The following is a 17,910-nucleotide window of genomic DNA, read 5'->3' on the forward strand; positions in this document are numbered from 1 at the left end:
CTTAATCCTGAGTTTTGAAAGAGGATACTGTCCTTAGGGAATGAGTCAAAGCCTCAATCAACTCCAGGTGGATGGGAAGACATTTAGACCAATTGTATCAAACTCTATATTATTGACTTAGAACATCATAAATTGACATTATCTATTTTGTATTGTATTTTTATTTATTTATTTGTAACATTTCCCAATTATATGTGAAACAATTTTTACTAGTATTTCTGACAAAGGACTCATTTCTAAAATAATATAGAAAACTGAGTCAAATTTATAAAAAAAAAAACCAAGCCATTCCCAATTAACAAATGATCAAAGGATATGCAAGGGCAATTTTCAGATGAAGAAATCAAAGCTATATATAGTCATATGAAAAATTGCTTTAAATTATTACTGATTAGAGAAATGCAAATTAAAACATCTTTGAGGTACTACCTCACAGCCTTCAGCCAATATGACCAGAAAGGTGATGACCAATGTTAGAAGAGATGTGGAAAAACTGGGACACTGATGCATTGTTGGTGGGGTTGTGAACTGATCCAAACTTTTCTGGAGAGAAATTTGGAATTATACCCAAAGGGCAATAAAAAATGGACAATTCTACTGGGTCTACATCCTAAAGAGCTCATGAAAAAGGGTAAAAACCCTACATGTACAAAAATATTTATGGCAGCTCTGTATGTAGTGGCAAAAAATTGGAAATCGAGGGGATGTCCATCAATTGGGGAATGGCTAAACAAATTGTAGTATATGTATATTATGGAAAACCATTTTTATATTAGAAATCAGGAGGGATGGGATTTCAGAGAAGCCTAGAAAGACTTGCATGAATTGATGCTGAGTTAAATGAGCAGAATCAGAACATCGTACACCCTAACAACAACATGAAGTGATGATCAACTTTGATAGATTTGCTCACTCCATCAGTGCAATGATCAAGGGAAAATTTGGGGGGGATCTGTATTGGAGAAAACCATCTGTATCTAGAGAAGGGACTGTGAAGTTTAAATGAAGACCAAAGATTATTATATTCAATTCTTAAAAAAAAATGTTGTCTTGTATATTACATTATTTTGCTGTCTCTAATATTTTCTTTCTTCCTTAAGGACATGTTTTTTCTCTCAACACATTGAATTTTGATCTATGCATATTATGGAAACAAATGTAAAGACTATCAGACTTCCTTCTGTTGGGGGGAAGGGGTAGAGGAGGGGTAAAATTGTAAAATTCAAAACCTTGCAAAAATGATTGGTAGAAGCTACTATTGTATATAATTGGAAAACAAATATAATATTAATATTAAAAACATTTCCCAATTACATTTTAATCTGTTTCTGTCTATCCTCAAGAATTTTGCAGTTGAGACCTGGGGTAAGAGTTTAACATCTCTGATCTCAATATAAGTTTACTTATCACTCTTATTTCATTTCAAAGGTAATTCCTAGCCTTTGTTCTTCCATTTTCCTAAAGGAAAGAATGTTGGATTAAAAAAATAATAATATTTCTTATTGTTTCAAGAGAAAGGGGGAAAAAGAGAGATTTTCAAAATATGTCGGAAGATTTGAGAGACTGGAAACACAAACTAGTCTAGGGAGGAGAATAAACCAACAGGAATATAGATCATGATTGTTCTCTGTCCTTTTACTATCCAATTTTTATCCTGAAAAGATGGCATCTTTTTTCAGTGTAGTTTCCAACCTGGGTCAGATGGAATGATGAGCAAGTGAATATTTGATAATTTCTAAAATTATCTGAGTAGACTAATCATTTACCTTGTGAATGCCCCCAACTCTATAAAACTATAAAATTATAAAGATGTCAATTTGTATTGCTAAGAAGTATTTACTGAAAAAGGAATCATAGCTCTGTCCACAACTCTGCCTCCTCAAAAAAATTTTACAAAGCAAGTTGATTAAATAAAGAAAAGAAATTCCCCCATGGGACTTGTTCCTTAAGAATTCTTTGACTTACACTCTCAACCCAAATCAGCCTAAAGGATTTAGAAATATTGAGAAAGAGGTAGTAAGATTATGAACTACCCAAACTGCTTATCAGCAGTTTAAAGGGTCTCAGTCTTTCCACAGACCAGATGAAGGTGTGAAGAGATTATCATCTAGGTCTCCTCTAGCTCTGATATTCTAGTTTTCTTCAAATTTAGATGCAAACAAGCAGTGGTCAAAAAACCTTTAGTTGTTCCCATAGTGAAAAAGTTTCTCACTGCATGTGCGTATTGGGTCCTATCATTACATGATTTATAAATCCTTTATAAATTGTAAGGTAAAGAGTTCAATGGATGTTAGAACAGACCCTCGATTGAAAGAATATTTGATCTAGCCCACCTAAATAGTTTGATTGAGAGAGGTGGGCTTAAGACTAGGAGGATGAACCAGGAGACTAGATAAAAACAGCTGCTTCCCCAAAGACCAAAGAAGTTCAAAAAAAGGTTTAGATTGTACCAAATATAGAAATAAAGTGCAATTAAAATAAAAATAGATTTCCCAAGGAGTCAGAGAAAAGTCCAAACTAGATAAGGATTGGATATGAGATACAATTGAATAGAGATATTAACAGAATCACAAAATATCAGAATTGGAAGAGACTTCAAAGGTCATTTAGCCCATCTAGTTCTGGAATAAGACCTAATTATATCCTACAAAAGTGGTAATATAATTTCTAGTTGATTGTGTCTTTCATTCAATCAGTAAACATCTATTGTTAGGTCATTTTCAGTTATGTGCAACTCTTTGTGACCCTTTTTAAGGTTTTCTTAGCAAGAATACTGGAGTAGTTTGCCATTTCCTTCTCCAACTTATTTTACAGATGAGGAAACTTGGGCAAAAAGATTTAAGTGACTTGCCTGGGGGTCACAAAGATAGTGTCTGAGGTCAGATCTGAACCCAGACAGGATGATATATCCATTCTATCACCTGGTTTGTCCAATAAACATTTTCTGAGTACCTATTGTGCTAGGAATTCCACACTATGTGCTAGGAATACTAAAACTTAAAATAATATAATCTCTAGTAATAAAGAGATTATATTCTAACAAAGGAAATCAATGAATATATTAACCACATATAAATAAATATGAAAAATTAATACAAATCAATAAAATATAGTTAGGGGAAGGAGGCACTAGTAGGTGAAGGAATCCAGAAAGAAAATGATGCCTGAGTGGCATGTTAGAAGAAGAGAAGGATTCTATAAAGCAAAAGTGAGGAAAGAATGCATTTTTGTGAATGAGAGATGAACAATATAAAAGGATAAAAAGGGATAAAAAGGAAATAGAGTGTTGTGAGTGAAGAATAAAAAGAAAGTTGGTTTGGTAGAAAATGTAGGCGAGGGAGTCATGAACAATGAATTTAGATAAATACACTTCCTAGTGTATTTATCATGGAACATTACGCCACTATAGTATCTATATTGGGGTCTTAGCCCTCTACTAGACTATAAAATGCCAATATAGAGAATTAATAGGGAATGTGTTTTATTTGGCACATCTGTCACAATTCTCCAGGAGCTTGATTAAAAGCTACCTTGACAATTTTTTGTCTCAATTGGGCCAGTGAACTCTCACTAGTCTCCATCCCTTTTACATATTTCATACTCTTGCTTTCCAATTTCCATTCAGTGAAGCAATTTTTGTCCATTACTGTAATTTTCAAGTCAATAACTGGTGTTTGAGTACTGCTATTGGTTATTTAATATGAGGAGATTAGGTAAAGTCTATGTTTTGGAAGCCAGCATTACATACAGGTAAGAACCACAAGCCCGTGTACTGTTGTAACAAAGACAAATAAAGTCATAGCCTCATTTTAGTTTGGAAAACTTCATCTTCTCTTTCTTTTTTTAAAAATAATTTTATTTATTTAAGGCAATGGGATTAAGTGATAGCTAGGTAATTATTAAGTGTCTGAGTCCAGATTAGAATTTAGGTACTCCTGACTCCAGGGCCCGTGTTCTATCCACTGCCCCATCTAGCTGTCCCATCTTCTCTTTCTAAGGAAGGTTTAATATACTTATTTGGCAGATAAAACTCATATATCTTGAGATTTTTGTTCATTAATCAAACTCAGGGATATATTTCAAATCCAGAAGGAAATGGCAAAAAGATAACACTCTTCATATCTCCTTGGCTAAAGGCAGGAAAATAAGCATGGTAGAGAATGTCCAAGTCATCTTCCAATAGGAACACAGTCTAGCCTTAATTATAAGTTCAGCCCCAGATCTGCCCTCAGACTTTATTAGCAGCTTCTTTGACCTCTTGAGAAATAGAATTCAAAGGCAATTCTATTGGTCTTTTCCTCATCAGAAGTTGTCTCATCAGAAATATTGAAAGTTTAAAGAACTAAGATGAATATAAAGAGAAAGAATAGCAACCAGGCAATGCAGCAAGTTAGAATAAGTTAGCCTGTAAAAGTAGAAAGCAAGATGGAGCCAGGTATCCTAGGAACCAAAGAAAATTCAGAGATTTGATACCTAGACCATACTGTGGAACAGAAACTGAGCAGAGAATTCAGACCCAGGACATCAGGTATCAAAGATTATTATAAGTAGGACATTGGGGAATGGTATAAGAGAAGGGCAGTGAGAGTGAGAGAGGAAGATAAAGAACCAGATATCTTTAGCAGAAAACACTGAAATGGAGGTAAGTCCTACCTCAGGCAGGAAGCCTCATATGCTTTCTATAGAGACTGGAATCACTTCCAGGACATAGGCTGCTCAAGGTGTAAAGCTGGGAGCATATGAACTGACCTTAAGGAGAAGATAAACAGACAAACCTGGTGGACTGATGGATTTCTGGAAGAAATATAAAAGAAGATCATAAGAACAACCCTGTCTGGTTAGGTAAGCATCACCACAACTCCCTGGAAATGGAAGTCCTACAAGACTGATGTATACTAATTGTTTAACAGGGCAAAGGAACACACTTTGATAGGTCTAGATGGGAAGTGCTCCAGAATCCTATAAATTATTTCTGCTTATTGAGTGCTGAATGCACAAGTTCCAGACATATATAAATAATGTATTTGTATAAATAATTAAAAGCACAAGGAAAATTACCTAAGCAGGAAACTGATCTAAATTTAGCAAGGATATTAGTAGAAAGAACCCCTATCCACTATTCTTCTCACCTAGTACCATCCCTTTCTTTGCATTGTCAGAACCAAAGATAAAAGGTTGATTTTTCAAGAGAAAGTTATAATTAGCATATTTGTAAATTAGTGTCCAGCTTATGATCAAAGTAATTATATATTTGCTTTAAATAATATAGTCTACCTTCTTGAAAGCTATTAGCTCATCTTTGTAAAGGATACATTTTAATATTACTTCAACAAAAAAAAAAACCCACTTGGTCAGCACTATGAGGAATAAAACAAGATCCCTACTTTGAGTCTAAAATCTTATAGGAGAGAAAAGAAGTGGATCTGAGTACATGTAGCTGAAATATATATAATACAATGTGATTACAAAGTACTTTCCCAAATTATTCCATTATTACTGATGAGGAAATTGAGACTCAGGATGGTTATGTCCTAAGATCACAGAGGTTGTAAGCAGTAAAGCCCAGATTTGAACCCTGGTCTTTCTGTTTTCAAGCTTAATGACATTTTCACTATTTTCTACTTTCTGCCAATAATATGAGGTAGAATATACTGTGTTTTAAGAGAGGTATATAGAAAACACAGTGTAAGTCTAAAGGTGAGGTTGATCATTTCTTTTTTTAAAAATTTTATTTTTTTTTAAATTTATAGAATAAAACAAGCATTTCCATAACATAGTATATTAAAAAGATATTGCACATGAAACTGCAAATATATTATGTACAACTTATTATTTCTTTCAAATAAATATTAAAGTTATCAAGTAATTTCTTCCCCTTTTTGTTTATTCCAGGAGCAGGAGGAGAGTGGTAGCATTTGTATTGGACTGAAGCATGGATAGAATTTTGACAAACAGAGCTGCAGGGGTCAAAAAGGACAATGCAAGTAAATGGGGATAATATGGCAAGGAAATTAATCATGAAGTATGTTCAGGAAGTAAGAGAATAATCTAGTGTGGCAGAAGTAGATGCAAAGGGAAGTTGTGAGAGATAAGGCTAAAAAGAATCTGGAGCCAAATACTGGAAAGCCTTGAATTGCCAAATTTTACTCATTAGGCAATAAGATATCACTAAATTGTTTTTCTTTTTATTTTAGCAGAGGGGCAACATTATCAGAACTGTGCTTTAATAAGATTAATGTTATGGTGTTGAATTGAGTGTATTATTGTGCAATAGGTTGGGAAAGTTTAGAAGCAGAAAATTATTGCAGTTGAGGTGGAAGGTGATAAGGACCTAAGCTTGAGTAGGAACAGTGGGGATTATGGAGGCAGAGTGGAGAAGACTTGGTTGCTAATGGAACAGATTTCAAGAGGAGCTAGAAAAGTCATCATTCTTTCATTCAACAAACATTTTTAAAATACTAAGTATCACAATGCACTGTCCCAGATGTTTGAGGAGATAAACCATTTATATGACATAGTTTCTATTAGCATCATGTAATTTACAGCCTAGTAATATATTTGGTTTCAAAGACAATAGTTTCAGATCTGAATGACTGAAAGGCTATTTTTGCCTTTTTACAGAAAAAGGGAAGTCAGAGGAAGAATGTAAAATGGGGAGAGGTGGGTCAGGGCATTGCTTACTTTAGCTAAGAACCTTAAATTCAGCACTTTCCTAGCTCACCAATTTCTTCCCAAAGCCCTAACCCACCTTTGTCCACTTGTAATCCTCCTCTAATTTCCAGGAGGAATGTCTAGTGTTCACCTGAAAACATTCATCTGATCAGATCATTTCCTTGCTGAGGAAATCTCCCTCTTGCTCCTAGATTAAATACAAAATCCTATTTAGCTCATCAAAGATCCCCATTATACCTTTCCAGGATCTACTCTCCTGAGTCACACTAGGTTCTAATAGGTGAGCTTTTGTCTCATCTTGGACCCTGGCCTCTGCATCACTTCCAGGCATCCTGCTTAAACTCCAGTTGTCATTCTCATCTCTTCCATCTAGAACCTCAGGCTTTGTCCTAGGGGCTTTGGGCTCTCATAGATGAGCTTTTGCAGTCTTGTCCAGATCCAGCTCGCCACACAATTTCTTAGCCATAGCCACACTATGATGTTGCAACTCCTTTGCAAATACACTTTATATCTTTCCTGAATTTGAATGTAAACTCCTTGTGATTATAGATGATCTTCCTTACTTGTATTAATTTACTGTCTGGAATAAAGAAAATTCCTAATTATGTTTTATCAATCTATCAATCTGTTGATCGATCTGTCTATCAATCTATCTGTCTATCCATCCACCCATCTACCCATCCATCCATCCATCCATTCATCTAATTAGCTATCTATCTATCACCTATCTTTTGTTTGTCTATCATGTGTATCTATCATTTACCTATTTAGCTTTCTTTTCCATCTGTTTATGTTTTTTCCATCTAACCTTTGTTTGTTTCTCTATCTAACATCTCTTTGCCTATCTTCATCTACTCATTGCTCAGCCAGATTGTCCTACTTATTTTTCCTTGTAGACAACATTCCATTTCTTATCTTTCTGCCATTTTACAAAGCTATATCCCAGGACTGGAGAAGTCTCCTTTCTCCTCTCTCCCTCATAAAAATCATGATTTTAATTCAAATTTCAGTTCAAGTTCCTCCATCTATAAGAAGCTTGCCCTGATGCCTCCCTATACTACTACCTGGAAATTTTTTTAATGTTTCAGATAGATAGACAGAAAAATGATAGACAGATCTATCTCCTTATGTTTATGTTATTTTCTGACAAATAATTTAATCTCCTTGACAATAGGGATCATTTCATTAGCTCAGTGTCTCACACATCATTGTTGCTTGGTCATTGAGTTATGTCCTATTCTTCATTGACTACTGTGCACCAAAACTATCCCTTTTTTGTTTTTGGATTTTTGCAAGGAAATGGGGTTAAATGGTTTGCCCAGGATCACACAGATAAGTAGAAAGTGTCTGAGGTCAAATCTGAACTCAGGTCCTCCTGACTCCTGGACCAGTGCTTTATCCACTGCATCACTAGCTATCCATGGGATTTTCTTGACAAAGAAGCTGGAGTGCTTTGCTATTTCCTTCTCCAGTGGATTAAGAAAACAAGGTTAAGTGACTTGCCCAAGATCACACAGGTAGAAAGTGTCTGAGACTGGATTTGATCTCTTCAACAAGTGCTTGTTGAATGATGATACTGGAATTGGACAAAGAAATAAGGTTTGGAGATAGATATAGGTTTGGGAATTATTTACATATGATTGATAATTGAAATTGTGAGAAGGAAGAGATTGTCAGAAAACAGTAAATAGGAATGATAAGGATACTTTCTTGGGATATGTCTTTATTTAGCAGGTAGAAGACTACCAGTTAGAATGATATGACAATATTAAGACCATTTATTTTCTAGTAGTTGATTTTGCTGGATTATCAGCTTCTTGAGGGCAGGGACTGTCTTTTGCCTTTTTTTTTTTGTTTGTTTGTTTACCTAGCGCTTACCACACTGCCTGGCACATCTTGTTGTTGTTGTTGCTGCTGAGTCCTTCAATCGTAATTCTTCCTGACTCATTTTGAGGATTTTCTTGACAAAGATATTGGGGTGGTTGATCAATTCTTTTCTAGCTCATTTTCTAAATAAAAAAAAAAACTGAGGCAAATAAGAATTAAATGACTTGCCCAGGGGGACAGCTCACAAGTGTCTGACATCATATTTGAACTCAGGTCTTCCTAATTCCAGGCCCAGTGCTCTATTTATTGGATCACTTAGCTGCTTCTTCCTGGCACATTGTGGGTTCTTAATGAATAATTGATAGGTATCAAATGAACCACAACTTCTTTTGTTGTCTTTATTATTCTAATATTTATTCATTTTTCAACCTTATCTATCTGATGAAGCTTAGGTAATCAGCTAAAAATGAGTACTAATTTTGTTTTGCCAATGATTTCCTTTATCATTTAAGTTTCCATGTTTTGGAACAAAGGCCTATCTCTGTGTAAGGTAGTGTTCTTTTTCTTTTTAAAAACAGAAAAAAAATTAAGATTCTTGCAATCCCCCTCTTTAGATATTCCTCTTGTAAATCAGAAAACTGGTACTAAGCTAAAGTAGCTATTGAATGGCACAAAAGTCACACAGGTAAGTGGTTTCAAGAAGCTAATGAGGCAGTAGGGTACAATGGAAACATTGCTATCCCTGGAGTAAGAAGAGTTGAGTTCAAAATATAGCTCAAATATTTAATATTTATCTGACTTTGGACAAGTCATTTACTCTCTCTGAGATTCAGTTTCTTCACTGTAAAAAGGGTGACTAGATTCAGCAGGCCTCTAAGAGATCTTTAGTTTATCTGTTTCAAATTAGATAAAATATGCATTAGATCTAGCAAGACTAGATCTGAAATCAGAGACAATGGAGAGTAATACTGTTGAGAGCATTTCCCTTAGTGCAATATAATCAATAATCCTGGAAATCAAGTATCTAGTACAATTGCAAAATATCTGTTCTTCTCAAGTCAAAATTAGGTATATACATATTTGTATGGGGGAGAGGATAATATATAAAGATAAAATTCTGTTTAAATTCAAGCAATCTAAAGCCATTGAATAACTATGTCTGCCCTGGTCACTGTAACTTCTCGATGTATCAGTCTTTTGTCTTTTGCTTGGTCCCCTGATGGCAACTGTCACTGAGTCACACAGCTTGCTTCCGGCACTGAGCCAATTTGATTACAACAACTGCTTGTATAATATAGAAAGGTAGTTTTCAGAGCCCTTGCAAATGGCTTACCCGAGATTCTGACTCTAGTACAGAAATCCTAGCATTCATTCACAAGATGGAAACAAATTATCTGTCTCAAAAATGCAACCCCTACAATCTGAAATCCAAAACAAAGCAAAAATAACAACAAAACCCTATAAGACAAGGTCTTGGCAACATCATTTCCCAGCAAATTGAAGGAGGAAAAATGGAAGCACTCTCAGATTTTTTATTGTTAGACTCAAAGATCAACAGTCACTGTATTCATGAAATTAAAAGATGCTTGCTTCTTGGAAGGAGAGTTATGGCAAATTTGAATAACATAAAAAGCAGAAATATCATCTTGCCAATATAGGCAAGTCCACATAGTCAAGGGTATTGTTTTTCTAGTAGCAATTTATGGCTGTAAAAGTTGAACCTAAGAAAAGCTGAGCATTGCAGAATCAATATTTTCAAATTGTGGTGCTGGAGAAGATTTTTGAGAGTCCCTTGAACAGCGAGGAAATAAAATTAGTGAATACTTAAAGAAATTAATTCAGGCTTTTACTGGAAAGGCAAATATTGAAGCTGAAACTTAAATATTTTGGCCACATAATGAAAAGACAGGACCCACTGGAAAAGATCCTAATGTTGGGAAAGATTCAAGACAAAAGGAAAAGGGGACAGCAGAGATGAGATGAATGGATAGTATCATAGAAACGAATATGTACTTGGACAGACTTTGATATAGTGTAGAGACTAGAAGAACCTAGTGTGCTGTGGAGTCATGAAGCTCACGACACAACTGAAGAACAATAATAATCTTAAGGACCAAATTCATGGAACTGGAAGAGACCTTAAAGAGCAGAAAGTCCTATCTCCTTTCATTTTATAAATGAAGAAACAGGTTCAGAAGGTAGAGGTGATCTGTTGGTCTCTGATAGTTAAGTGGCAAAGCATGGTCTAGAATACAGGTTTCCTGATTCTTATCTCAATGTTCTTTTCACCTCATCACCCTAGCAGAGCCAGAACTAGAAAATTTCCCCCCAGGGCAAATGGTACAACATAAACCTGAGATAAGCAACATGAAAGGAACTCTCAAATAAACTTTTCAAGACAAATTTAAACAAGAAGACTACAGGATAACATGACTCTGTGAAAGTCTTCAAGTTAGGGATTAAAGTAGTAAAAAGAGAAAAACAGGGTATTTGGGCAAGCTCATTTGCAATATAAGAGGTAAAACGAGTCATCATCTGGTAGCTTTCTTTTTGACTTCCTACTAGATACTAAGTTCGGCACTACAGAAAAACTGTGATTGCTATCAGTGCCTCCTTAATTTTTGATATCCTGGGCAAAACCCTACTTACCTCACTGTGGTTATAATTCTATATACTTGTAGGTATCAGATCACGGAATCCTAGATTTAGAGTTGAAAGGACCATAGAGACCACCTGATCCAACCTCTCATTTTACAAATGAGGAAAGCTAAGGCCAGAGAAGGGAAGCCATCTATCCAAATCTATGTTGGTATTAATAAGGTATTAAGTGACTGAGGTAGGATTTGAACCCAGGTCCTCTGACTCCAAATTCATTGCATTTTCCACACTATCAGATAGTCAGTAAACTAAATCACATTTATTAAGGACTTACTATGTGCCAGTCACTCCACTAAGTGCTAATCTCTACTATACAACTAGTTTCTCCACAGTGAAGCACACTCCAGAAGCATTACATTCAATTGATGAATGATATGTTGACAGTAATATTTGCTGACTGCAATCTTATCTTATTAAATAGCATTTGCCGTATAGTAGAGAAATGTTGGACTTGGATTCAGGGAGACTTGGATTCAAATCCCTTTTTTGTGACATACCAATTATGTGTCCATAGACTAATTAAGGCCTTTGAGTTTTATTTTCTCCAGCTGTAAAATGTGGATAATAATCACCATAGTGCCTGCTTTGTCAGGAGACTCAAATAAGACAATGTCCTTTGCAAACCTCAAAACTCTACTTAAGTATCAGCTATCATTATTATTTCTTTTTCTCTTTGATTCATCAAGCATTTATTTAAAAAAAAATTAGCATTCCAACCAGAGCAAAGTTTTGTGCCAAAATTTAGAGGTCATTGCCAGCATTTTAAAATGACTTCAACAATTAGAACCAACTGAACTTTAGCACTTAGGAAGCAAGAATAATTACTTAAAATAGAAATTTATCAGGTTACTACTCGCTTAATCCTTAGTCACATCTTAGATAAACTTCTTCCCAGTCTGCTTCTTCTCCTACTAGAAAAAACCTTCACAGTACTAGCCTATCAGTATCCTAGATTCTCCATCTTCATTGTCAAGGAAATGGAAAGGCCCTAAGATTTCACAACTAGTCTTTGTGTCCTAAAGATGGGGAAGAAAGGAGAGAGAAGGGGGAAGGAGGGAGAGGGTTGTGTATAAAAGTAGTAGAATATAAAGTTGTTGCCATAAAACAATTTAGAGTCTGATTAGGAAGATAAATTATATATGCACTACAACTTGTGAACAATTCTAAGGCAATTCTGATAGTTTAAACAAATTCAAATGAAAATGATAGAGATGATATACCTAACAGATGAAGGATTTCAGAACAAGAGAAATATCATTGATTACTAGTAGGCTGTTGCTCCTGAAGAAGGCAATTCTTTTCAGGGACCTGTGATCCAGAAAAGGACAATTTTCTCCAGAGATGGCTACTTTCAGAATGTAGCTATTCTTTACCCCAAGCATGAAATGTAGACAGACCAACAGAGACTATGTAGCTAGAATATTGTTCAGTGTCAGAGGCTTCTGCCAGAATTCTTAAAGCGTACCTTGTAGATAGCACTGATGTCTATGTTGTATAAGAAGACAGGAGTAGCTATGTGGTGCAGTGGACAGAGCACTGGCCCTGGAGTCAGGAGGACCTGAGTTCAAATGTGACCTCAGACACTTAATAGTTACCTAATTGTATGACCTTGGGCAAATCACTTAACCCCATTGCCTTGCAAAAAAAAAAAAAACGAAAAGAAGACAGATCAAAGGATCTTGTGTTTTTACAAACTGGATCTGCTAAGATACTTCTGGGAAAATATTATTCATTACCAAAGTAATACATACAGCAGATGATATGATTTGGAGAAGGGAAGAGTACATTTTTAGGGAGACCTGATTAAGTTAAACTCCACTGAATGAGATACACCTTTTAAATAAGTTCAATTTTATTACTGCAGATAGATTTACAAAAATATCTATGGAACAGGTTGAATATTGATGAGATTTCAGTGATGGCTTCTACATTGAAAAGTGTAATCCCAGAGGTTCCCCTGCAACAATAGTGGTTAAATACAGTTATCCCTTCTGCATCTTCACTTTTCCCATTGTGGGTTTTAATATATCACAGATCATCCTAAGAAATTAAATGGGAATTTTTTGGGAGTTCTATGGAAGTCGCCAAAAACACATGAATACTGACAGATGAAACAGAAAATATTTAGAAACTCAAAAATGCATAAAATATATGTACATTATTATATAATATCAACATATTTTATCTTTTAATGCCATAATAATTCAGACTCTTTCTCTGGTACAAAGAAAGGGCAAAAATATTTTAGATGGGTTTTCCAGATGATGGGGGCACCCCACCCCTAACCACATGATACAGAAAAGATAACTGTACCTACTATGTCTCAGGAATCATGCAAGACACTTGAAGATACATAGACAAAAATCAAATAGTCCCTGCCCTTATGTTCTACTGGATGGAAATAACATGCACATTCATCAAGTGATAAACATATATTATATATATATATATATGCAAAGTATAGAAAGATTTAATTTATTTTGAATTTTACAATTTTCCTCCTAATCTTTCTTCCCTCCCCACCCCCCCACAGAAGGCAGTCTGTTAGTCTTTATATTGTTTCCATGGTATACATTGATCTAAGCTGAATGTGATGAGAGAAATCATATCCTTAAGAAAAATAAAGTATAAGAGACAGCAAAATTATATAGTAAGTTAACGTGTTTTTTTTTAAAATTAAAGGTAATAGTCTTTGGTCTTTGTTCAAACTCCATAGTTTTCTCTGGATACAGATGGTAATCTCCATCGCAGATACCCCAGAATTGTGCCTGATTGTTGCACTGATGGAATGAGCAAGTCCTTTAAGGTTAATCATCACTCCCACGTTATATGCAAAGTATATACAATGCAATTGGCATAGGAAGTATCTCAACAAGTAGAGAAATCAAAAATAACCTCTTGAAGGGGAACTTGAGGAGAATTTTTGAAGGGAGCTAGTAATTTCAAGTGAAAAAGTTAAGGAGAGAGAACATTACAGCTTGTCCAAAGCAAAGAGGTGGAACACTTCCACCCTCTCGGATTACTCTCCCCTCTGTTTGAAGGCTAGAGGAAGAAGCACAAAACTCCTCTCAAAACCTTCCCAAGTAGTTTTCCATTTTCCATAATCATATCTATTTGGTTTCCACCCCACAGAACATCATATCCTTGGTGCCTTCCCTCCCTTTTTCAGTTTCCTTTTGTATGTTATGTTTTCTCATTAGATTATACACTTTTTGAGGGTGGGGACATTTTTCTTTTTTTCTTACTCATATCTTAATACAATCTTAATCATAAATATTTATTGAATTGAAGATGAAATATTGGATATAGGAAACAATGTGTCCCAAACCCAATTTGGCTAGAATGTGTGTGGCGGGGGGACTAATATGGAATCAGTTTAGATAAGTTGGGGGCAAATTGTGAAGGTCTCAAATGTCAAATGTCAAATGAGAGAGTTTGGATTTTGTCCTAGAGACAGTAAGAAACCATACAATCAGAGTGGTCTTTCAGATGGCTATTGGAGGGGCCAACTAGGTGGCACAGTGCATAAAGCACTGGCCCTGGAGTCAGGACCTGAGTTCAAATCCAGCCTTAGACACTTAATAATGACCTAGCTGGGCAAGTCACTTAACCCCATTGCCTTAAATAAATAAATTTTAAAAAAAAGAAAACTATGGGAGCTCCTATCAATGGATTCATAAGGTCCAAAGGGATCCATTTGCTATTATTTAACACACATTTTTGAAATACTGTGATTACTGAGGATGCATAGATTTGCTTATGCTCTCAAAGAGTTTATTACCTTAGTTGAAAAGACAGGAAAATAGAACATACTAGGAAGCATGGGCATGTGTTAAGTACTAAGGGAGTAGTTGAGATAATGTGGTAATGGACTTCTGGGAAGAAATCAGTTGAGGTGGGGGAATCAGCTGATAGGGCATGGGCTGGTTCTTGAAAGATATGGAGGTTTTAGATTAGATATTAGATAGGGATATTAGAAAAGGAAGGACTATTCTAGGTAGGAGGAATAACCTGGGTCACTGCTAGGATCCACACTCACTTCAGTGTCTCCCTCTGTGCACTAATACCAAAGTCATTGCAACTCTGATTCCCCAAATTAAGGACCACTGTCACCACATAAGTGCTGAGCTGTGTGTTTCTTTATTATTTTTATTCTCTTAGGAAAGGCAATACAGTATGATGATGCTGATGATGAAAAGGAAGCATTTACATAGAAGTTTAAGGTCTACAAATTGCTTTACAAATATTATCTCATTTGATCCTTATAATAACCCTATCAGGTGGGTGCTATTATTATTCACTTTTTAAGGAGGAGGAACCTAAGACAGATAGAGATTAGATGACTTGCCCAGGGTGACTTAATACCCAGTAAGTTTTGGACACAGAATCTGAACTCAGATCTTCCTAACTCCTGGCCCAGTATTCCATCTACTGTACCACCTAAAATATGATAGACTTGGAGTCAGAGAACCTAGGTACAAATCCCAATTTATCTCTTTACTATCTTACTACTTGTATTTGATAGAATAGAGCAGAGAGTGTGTCATTTTTGTGTTTATAATCTCACCACTCATCATAATTCCTAACATACAGTAAATGTTTCATAAAATGCTTGTTGATTGACTGATTGATTTACTTTAGTGTCCAGTCAAGATTCCCAAATACAGAATATGGGTTTTTCTACTCTAATTACTCTAATGTAAACAGCTCTACTACATAGTAGTTGGTTAAGGATAGTGCTATTCTTAGTTCTTAGTTTTCTTAAATAGAAGTCATTATGCTCACCTGTTTTTCTCTCTGGCTTTCAAACTCTGACTCCTTGGTAGAGCAGGATGGTTGATACCATCATGATTGGTTTCTCCTGTCATTGGTCTATATGAGATTTCCCCTACTATTCAATGCTTTGTTCTGCTAGGTACTTAGTCCCTCATTTTCTAAATCTAAAGCCACCAATTTAACTATTTTCTCCATTCCTATTTTCTTCTTAATCCCACTAAATCTTGTGGAGGAAACTCTTCAATTATTATCTCATTTGTAGAACAGACACCATTGAAGTACTTAAAGACTAAGACCAGATTAATAAATACCTCTTTCTTGACCATGTCCCTTGAAGGTTCACATTCTCAACTGCCCCCAGTTCTTTAGAGTTTAGAATGTGATGAAACAGATAGCTGATTGCTAGGAGAAGAACTTGCCGTATCTAAGTTATCTTATCAAGTATTCACAATGCAAATGTTTTAAGTTGCAGGGAAAGTTACCTACAATTATATTTGCAACAGGCTAAAGAGTTTGCACATGGCAAATGGGGGGTAAATTAATCAAAAACAATAATTTTAAATAACTAGTATTTGCCCAAAACTGTGCTACACAAAGGTTATGAAAGAAAATTGTCACTGGCTTCACAAGATACCGTGTGTGTGTGTGTGTGTGTGTGTGTGTGTGTGTGTGTGAGTATATATAGAATAATGCAAAATGAATATGAGGTATTCTGGGGCGGAGGACACTAGAAACTTCAGAGAACAGAAAACTTTGATATGAATCTGCCCTTGTAAAAATCAAGTGGGATGAAGTAAATGAATTAGACTCATTGAGATACAATGTACTCTAAAACTTCTTATACCTAAAAACAGACCCTCTTAATATGAAGTGTATCCTTTTTCTATAGTGACATTTTACACATGATTTGACACATTTTAAAATTCTTCACCATGAGAAAAGTATAGTTTTAACAAAAATTCTATTTTTCTAATTCTAACCAGGGTGAAAACCCAAAGGTTTTATTTTTATGTTACTTTTAAAATTTAAATATTTTATTTGTTTTTCCAACTACATATGATGGTATTTTTATCAATCTTTTTTTTTGCAAAATTTTGAGTTTCACATTTTTCTTCCTCCCCTCCCTTCATTTCCCCTTCCACCTGTCAATAATCAATCTAATATAGACTCTACATGTGTAACCATACTAAACATAGATTCTTATTTATCATTTTGTGAAAGAATCAAATCCAAATGGAAGGAAAAAAAATTAGAGAGAAAAAATAACATAACACATGAGACTGCTTTTAAAAATTGAAGATAGCAAACTTTAGTTTTCATTTAAATTCCACAGTTACTTCTTGAGATATGGATGTTATTATTCATTACAAGTCTTTTAGAATTGTCTTTGTTGGGGCAGCTAGGTGGCGCAATGGATAGAGCACGGCCCTGGAGTCAGGAGTACCTGAGTTCAGATCTGGCCACAGACACTTAATAATTACCTAGCTGTGTGGCCTTGGGCAAGCCACTTAACCCCATCGCCTTGCAAAAAAAAAAAAAAAAGGAATTGTGTTATTGTACTGCTTAAATAAACCAGCCCATCATAGTTGATCATCATCCAATGTTGTTGTTAGTGTGTACAATGTTATTCTGGTTCTGTTCCCTTCACTCAGCATCAATTCATGCAAGTCTTTGCAGGCTCACGATGATTTCTTTAGAACAATTGTGTTCCATTACATTAATATACACGATTTGTTCAGTCATTCCTTAATTGATGGGCATCCCCTTAATTTCCAATTCTTTGCCACTACAAAAAGAGCTGTTATGAATATTTTTGTACATGGGGATTTTTGCTCTTTTTCATTATCTCTTCAGGATACAAGACCTAGTAGTGGTATTGCTGGATCAAAGGGAATGATCTTTGGGCATAATTCCAAATTGCTCTCCAGAAAGGTTGGATCAGTTCACAACTCCATCAATAATACGTTAGTGAACCAG

At 35.2% G+C, this 17,910-nt stretch overlaps 1 long non-coding RNA gene across 2 annotated transcripts in view; it reads right to left on the reverse strand.

Annotated features, from left to right (window-relative positions):
* The window catches only part of LOC141520257 (uncharacterized), a 40,983-nt gene extending 24,686 nt beyond the window's left edge, over positions 1 to 16,297 (reverse strand). Inside the window, exon 1 of one of the 2 annotated variants that reach the window (XR_012477570.1) lies at positions 16,245 to 16,297. This is a non-coding gene — a long non-coding RNA (uncharacterized LOC141520257). The remainder of the gene's footprint in view (positions 1 to 16,244) is intronic. The other variant, XR_012477571.1, reaches the window with a different exon arrangement.
* Positions 16,298 to 17,910: the final 1,613 nt, after the last annotated feature.

Source organism: Macrotis lagotis, chromosome 4, assembly GCF_037893015.1.
Source record: "Macrotis lagotis isolate mMagLag1 chromosome 4, bilby.v1.9.chrom.fasta, whole genome shotgun sequence".
NCBI classification, from domain to species: Eukaryota; Metazoa; Chordata; class Mammalia; order Peramelemorphia; family Peramelidae; genus Macrotis; species Macrotis lagotis.